This window comes from Parus major, chromosome 6, assembly GCF_001522545.3.
Source record: "Parus major isolate Abel chromosome 6, Parus_major1.1, whole genome shotgun sequence".
Taxonomy (NCBI): domain Eukaryota; kingdom Metazoa; phylum Chordata; class Aves; order Passeriformes; family Paridae; genus Parus; species Parus major.
Window position 1 is genome coordinate 30713029 of NC_031775.1, and position 7739 is coordinate 30720767.

Sequence of the window (7739 nt, forward strand, 5' to 3'; positions counted from 1 at the left end):
AGCAAATACTTTCTGGGGCAAAGATGAACTGGAATGGTGATACACTGTGCAACTCCTGGTAAAACTTCAGCTCACAACATGATTTCCATGTTTTTGACCTCTACTTGCAGCTCTGAGAGTTAATTATTTTCCTAACAATACTCAAAGAGGAAGTTTCAGCTGCTAAGACAATTTGGAATAAGTTTGGCAAAAACTATCTGCATTACTTAAGGATGATGCTTTTATGCTGAACACAAAATACCTTTATTTCTCTCTCTAATAACTAATTATCCAGTTGGTGACAATGCCAGACTAGAAATTACCTCTAAATAAGTTGGAAGATCCATCAGTTAAAGTAGTGTAAGGTAAAAATTTTATAAAGTATACTCTTGATCACCTGCATTCACATTTCCTTTCTCCTAACTCTGTAATTTCTCATATTTCATTAAGCTTAAATCAGGAGACTTAAGTCTTATTCTGTCTCAAATTAGTTTTAAGCAGAATATGAAGGACAAGTACTGCTAATTTATAATATTTTACACACCCTTAATCCTGCTGAAGAATGGACTGAAGGAATTATTGCATTTCCTTCTCACCTGGCCTAAAAAGAGCAAAGGCCTAAGGAGAGCCTTGGGTGCAAAGCAGCCAGAGCAACTCTCAGCATCAATCTGCAGATTTTTTTCTGTCTCTAACACATGATCACTCAGAGAATCCCAAAAGCCCTCACTGATTTTGAAAGATTACCACAAATCAGGTTTTAAATTTTAATATTTTTAATTAATACTCGGAGGAAGAGAGGGAATTTAATGGGCACAGGGGAGAAAACAGGCGGAATTTGGAAATGTATGAACCAGTGAAGCAGGAAAGCTAAAAAATTGTTCCAGATGAGAAGAAATGAATGAAGGAAAGAATTTTCTCCATCAGCCATGGCAAAGCTGTGGGGAGGCCTAGATGGAAAAACAAAAGGAAGCAGAGAGGCCTGGCCTGTCTCAGGTCCCTGTGAACAGGGACTGTCCCTCTCTGAAGTGTTTCACCCAATGCTGAATTAGCAGGGGAGAAATTCAAGGTGTTGTGGGTCAAGGTTCTTTGCTAACCACTTCTGGATGGGGAATCACAGCCCTTGCTCTGAGCTCTCAAGAATGAAGGAAAGAATTTTCTCCATCACCCACAGCAAAGCTGTGGGGAGGCCTGCAGGGAAAGACAAAAGGAAGCAGAGAGGCCAGGCCTGTCTCAGGTCCCTGTGAACAGGGACTGTCCCTCTCTGAAGTGTTTCCCTCAATGCTGAATTAGCAGGGGAGAAATTCAAGGTGTTGTGGGTCGAGGTTCCCGGTGTGTCCCTTTAAATCCACCCTGCTTTTGGCAATTCCCTCCAATTCCCTGGGTGCTGCAGAGCTGGGATTCAAGGTCAGGCCACAGCTTGGCTGAGAGGGGGATACACCTCAGCAGGAGAAAGAAGCAACCCCTCAGGTTCAAAATCTGCACTTGAATCACTTTATGAATCCCACAGTGCAAATCAGAGGAGAGGGGAGGAGGGGAAGACGTGAGGAATTCACAGAGTCCAGGACAAAAATAGCATTATTAAACACTTCATTTCTTTTTTGGACGTTTTCCCAATGACTTTTAAATCTCCCTAGGCTTATAGAAAAAGGGAAAAAAGAAGTTTACATCCTTTATGTGCAGGTTTTAGAAGACAACCTTGTGCAGTGATGCTGTAGGGAAGGACTGCAGCTCTCCCACCCTCATGTCTGGGACCTCAGCTGATGCATTTTGTCTGCAACCCCCCAAAAACACAGGTGATGCTCCAGCTAGTCCTGAAAAATAAAGGAAGAGAGAAATGCCACTCAGAAATAATCCTAAAGGGAGTGGGCGGGGGTGAGGATTATGGCACCTTCTAACGAAAGTTAGAATGAAATGAAAGCTTATGCAGTTCTTTTGTTCTTCAGGAGAAAAAGTGCTTGTGTAGCATTTTTCCCCAAACTTTGACAGCCTCAGAAGAGAATATGAGAAGTATATGCAATTTTTCTTCCATTAAAAAAAAAAACCTCTGCCATTAAACGTTCATTACTTGACAACCTAAAATTCAGTACCTGATTTTCACAGTCCCACTTTATCTCTGTGCTTGCCAAGTGCAAATAAACCTCTGTTTGTCTCTTTTACTGAAATACAACTAGCCCTGCTTGCTCTTATGTTATAAAATACAGTTACTCCTCAGAAAAACACACATGGAACAGAGCAGGAGAGGAATAAAGTGACTGGGATGTATGTTGGTGGCTGGGCAAAGCGAGAGCACAACTTCTGCAAAAGCAGCTTTGCTGGAAAGATTAATTATTATTGGAATCAGTTTCAGTTTCAGCAAGACAGGTTTTCATGAACATTCTGGCAAATCCCCTAAATCTGGATTCCATAACTATGGGAGAGGTGGAAGGGGGGGGGCTGAAATAGGATAGGATGATAAGAGGAATGGGAGCCAGCACCCAAATCAGATTTGTGCATAATCAGCTCAGGCAACTGAAGCCTGGGAAAGCTTTTAAAGGCTCATATGATCCTAAATGGCTGAGGTGAAAATGTAAGTGTATATGTCCACAAAATACAGAGTTTATTTCAATAGCTACCTTGGAAAAGCAGTGAGTCTGAACTGCAGAGGGCTGGTAATGGACTGGAAGGTCTTTTATTTATAGATCTGCTCAGGTTTAAATCCAATTCAAGCCATCAGCAGCTAAAAGCTGGGTATTTTCCTGTGGCCTGCAGGAGCTCTGTCCCAGGCTGTGGAGCTGCAGGAGCTCCCATCCCTGGGAGATCCACCAGGATCAGGAGCTGGTGGGGAGAGAGCACAGGGTTTTGCTGCAGAAATCCCAGAAGAGGCAAACCCGGTGGGACTGGGGCACAGCCTCCTCCAGAAACCATTTCGTGGGAGAGGGGATGGTTTTGAGCCCTGCCCATCCACCCTGGGTGCAGGATGCCCAAATCCTGCCCCTGCAGGGAGCGAGACATTCCTAGAGTACCCAACATGTAGCTCAAGGTGCCGTTTGCACAGTTAAATAAACACAGCCCTGAGGATGTGGTTTCACACAGGAATGGGTCAGTGGTGGCCCCGTGCTCTGGCCTGGCTGGCACTGCCACAGGCCGGAGCTGAGCTGCTGCAAGGCACCTCCTTGTGAAGATCACAATCCTCCAGGGGTCCTGGCTCATCCAAATCACTGCTTCAGACAGCTGAGAACAAAGACTAAAAAAGCAAAGTTAAATCTGTACTTAAAAAACAAAAACAAAACAAAATAACAAAAAATAACCTCCCAAGAACCAAAACCAAAGGGTTTATCTGCAAGCAATGCAGACAGACCCAAGCAAAGGACGCTGGAGGGGAGAAGCAATGTGAATGCATGAATATTCCCATCAGCATCCCTGGAAGTGTTCCAAAGCCATGTGCATGTGGCATTTTGGCCATGTTTTAACTTGGGACATGGTTGACAGTGCTGGGGGAACAGCTGGACTCGATGATCTCAGGGAGATTTTCCACACTAAGTGACTCTGTGAGAGGGGCTCAGGCCCCTGAGGCCAGCGCTGCTGGCAGTGCCCCGTAACTTGCCTTCCAGAGAGAGAGAGATGGAAGGGTTGGGATCCAAGGTCAGAAGAGGTGACTGGAGGGGACACAGGAGGGCTGAGCAAACAACTCTTTTCCTAACACCAGCTCTGAGGGCTCGAGCAACAGCAGGCAATTGATCCCATTTGGGGCAATTGATCACATTCAGGGTAATTCCAGGGCAAAGAAAAAAGGATTGTATCACCTACTCAACCCTCATCTATTGAATGGGGTGAGGAGGACTCCGATTCAGGGTGGAGAAATGTGAAAAACCTGGAGTGTGTGCCACTGGGGGAGGAAGGAAGATGTAGAATGGGTTCTTTGATTCCCCTCTGCAGACCCAGGGCTGCCACCCTGATGTCTCACAATTTACAGTTCACAGCAGGATTTCTGATAGACTGAGAAAAAGTGCTGCTGAGTATTCCAAAGTGAGTAAATCATCCTCCCTGCACTCAGCTCTCGTTTATTTTGAAGCCACCAGCTCTTCCCTGAGCATGGGGGAAGGATGAGGACGGAGGCAGGGGCACAGGGGGGAGGTAGGGAAGGGGCACACAGAGGTGAACAGACACCCAGACAGTTTTGGCTCCCTCAGAACAAATCCCTGCTTTGGGCAGAGCTGACCAGACTGTCTGGGCACTGTATATATAGGATGGAGCAGGAGTTTGCAATTACATTCCATTTCTGTGGTTTGCATATAGCAGTGCTTTATAAGCCAGCACACATCAAGGCTGAGCCTTTCACTGAGCTTTTTCCAGGGAGTGGGGCTCTTATCTCCTCTTAGGAAATGAAAACTTGGGCAAATTTGCTTTTCCAGGTTGAAGAAACCACAGAAATGTGAAGGCCATTTTTATAAATAACATCATGCACCGAATTCCACTATTCCTTTTTAGTTTTATTCATGGCTCAGCTACATGAAGTGTTTCTTATTGGAACAAATGTGTCTTTCTTTTTTATTTAAAAAAAAAAAAAGCCACCAAAGCAGATTTACAGCCATTCTTCCTAATAAACGAACTAATTAAACTGACTCCCAGTTTTGTCTGAACCAGGCATGATGGTCACCTCATTTGTGGCCACATTTTGAATTAGAGCTGATCTATTAGAGGAGCTGAGCTGAGCTCCCACCCTGCCTGATGTCCACAAGTGTCACCTCCTGCTCCTACTCTGAGGGCATGGAATTTACACCAGAAAAAACAGGATGGTTCATTAATAAGGCCTTTCTCAGTCCATGCCAATTGCAACTCGAATGTTCCTATTTTCAAAGGATACAAGACGTTTCCTAGCAAGGCTGGAAAACCAAACTCATGGTAATCCCTTCAGAGTGGAAAAGACTTGCAGCTTGAATCAACAAGAAAAGGTGAGATTATTGCCTTCACTCCAGTAATGCCACCAACCCCAGCTGCATCCATCTCTCAGCAGAAGAATGTGGATTTTGTATTATAAATAAATAAATACAAATTGCAAACAGGAGCCACAAGTGGGGATGGGCATTTCAGTCTCAAACTCATCCCAACCTGGAGTTGCAGCCTCAGCTATCTTCAATTATTTGCATGGTTTTTTAGTAACAATTTTTCAAACAAAGCTCATGGAAACCTGTGATGGGTTACAGAGCAAGAGCTTCTGCATGCTACAGCTTTTCCAGAAAAACAGTTCAATTAATTTCAGCAGGGAAATGAATGGTAAATTCCAGCATAAATGAAACACAGAGAGACCTTTCTGTGCAAGATGTGAAATGAAACACAAGTGAAAACACAGAAAATTGGTTGCAAGACCCAGACACTGGGGAAGATAACAGAGATGCCCAGGCATCTTGGCCTGGGTTTTTTTAACCACAAGCAGTAATTTAGGCAGAAAATTTGGATTGTCTGGTTTGAGGCCTGTCAGGATGTGTGACTTGAGGCTGTCTGAACACACAGGCCAGCGTTTGTCAGCCTATTGACATTTTATTGACCCTGACACTTTATTGCTCTTTCCTAAAGCTCGGTGCCATTTCCTAGCTCAGGAAGAGAGCAGCAGAATTCAGCCAGACCCAACCAAACCCTGAGGAGATGGTCCCAGAGGCCATGGGAAGAAGGATTTATCCTGTTGAAAACCAGAGTCAGTGTTGAGGAGCTGGCTGAGGCTACAGCATTTTACATAAAATGTAGATGAAAATAAAACTCTCCAGCAAACACAAGCTCTCGTTTCATTTGTTCAAGAAACCTGGAAAGCCAAGAAGTGAGCAAGTCAGTCATTTTTCCAGGCAGGAGGCATTTAAAATAGTTCCAAGAGGGGTTTCCCATCCTTTAGCTTCCCTCACGTTTCAGTGTGAAAAATAGGTGGAAACCTTTTCACAATGGAAAATAGGTGAAGGATGCCTGGTGCTGCCAATAAGTTGTTTAACATGAAAACTTTCCTCCCTTCTTTGCTGAACAGCAAACATGGACTTCAGAGGCTTCATGAGGGCCCATTTTGAGGGAAAAGACTGCAAGTACTGAAAGAAACACAATGATTTTCCCAAGTATTTGCAGCCAAATAAGCAGAAGTGAATGAGATTCCAGCAAAGGCCATTCAGACTGGGAGAGAAGGGATTTGTACACTGAGAACCTGTTCACAAAATCCTGTAGAGAAGAATGAAATCCTTCATTAAAGAACAATTAAATTCAGGCATGCCATAAACTGGTACTCAGGCAAGTGTCACACCAGAAAATAGTGTTAAAAATCAACCAGAAATGCCAGTAAAGCAGAAATATTATCTTGGGGAAAAGTGCTACTGAAGGTTTCTGTAGCCTAAAACATTAACTTAAAGTGAAAATTGCACCTTTGAAGATCATTAAGCTGGGGTGGGAGAAAAAAGGAGGTAGAGGTAGGTCTAAAAATGTGGTTAATTCTCAAGAACTGTGGGATTTTTGCACAGGAATAGAAAAGCATAAATGGAGCACCAGGGTATAATGTATCCATCATCAGATGAATATGGAACTAAAAATTAACTGATGAAATGTGTCAAATCTGCCAAAGGATTCAGGCTAGGGAAGATCCATATTGATGGATCCAGACATAATGAAGCTGCAGATGTCTCCATGCTACAGGCAGAGGACACAATTTAATATTTCCTTAATAATGATGCTCCCTGAAATTGTGATTTTTTTTTATAACCCCACCTCAAAACAGGCCAAACACAGTTTGATTCTCCCAGAAAATAAAGCCTGGAGAGGACCCTGTCCACCACTGGTCATCTGTCCTGCAGGACCTTGGGTATTCCAGATTAGAGAAAACACTGATCCCAGATGTTCTCATCCCAAAAATGGAAAAAACGGGGCAGAGACAGTTTAAATGCTCTTCAAATAACACCTAATAATATCTTATCTTCTTCAGAGCAGCATTTTCAAAGCATGAAATGTCACCAACTTCAATCTTGTGTAACAAAAAGCTGAGAACTAAGCTCCCTAATTCAGGCAGAATTCTATCACAGGGTAGGAAAGCTCTGATCTTATATGAAACACTCTGAAAGGTGCACCAGAGCCAGATCCTAACAGGTGCACAGGAATTTCCAAGCCTCTGGCAGGAGGAAATGCATTTTGCATACCTGATGGCCATGGGGAGCTCAAGGCTGCAGCGACTGCAGAAGTTGTGGCTCAGCCTTTTGAGAGACTCAGAAGGAACTGGAACAATTAGAGCTCAGCCTTTCTGGAAGGGGAGCCAGCAGGTACAACCTGCAGTGGTAGAGCCTGAAAATAAATTGGAAGGAGCTGACAAGAGCAGCTGTGGGGATGGAGGTGGCTTCTCAGAGAATTTTAGAGTATGCAGAGCTCCGTCCTGGAAGGGAGCTGGCAACGTGCTGTGAATTGCTCTGTGCTGCTGGGAGATTTTGTGCACAGCACAGACAGTCTGGAGCTGTGAGAAACCTGCAGATGGGCTCAGTTACACTCACCTTGCAGGCTGAGCAAGCCAAAACCAAACATTCCAGCTGGTTCATCCCTGAAATCCATCTCAGAGTTCTCCCTCAGCACACTCAGTCCCTCAGGCTGAAGTTGCTCCTGTCTTCATAGTGAGCCACAGCAAAGCCTCAAGATTGAAGAATCCTGGAATGGTTTGGGTTGGAAGGGACTCAAAGTGCCACCCCCTGCCATGGGCAGAGACAGCTTCCACTGTCCCACATTGCTCCAAGCTCTGTCCAACCTGGCCTTGGGAACTTCCAGGGATCCAG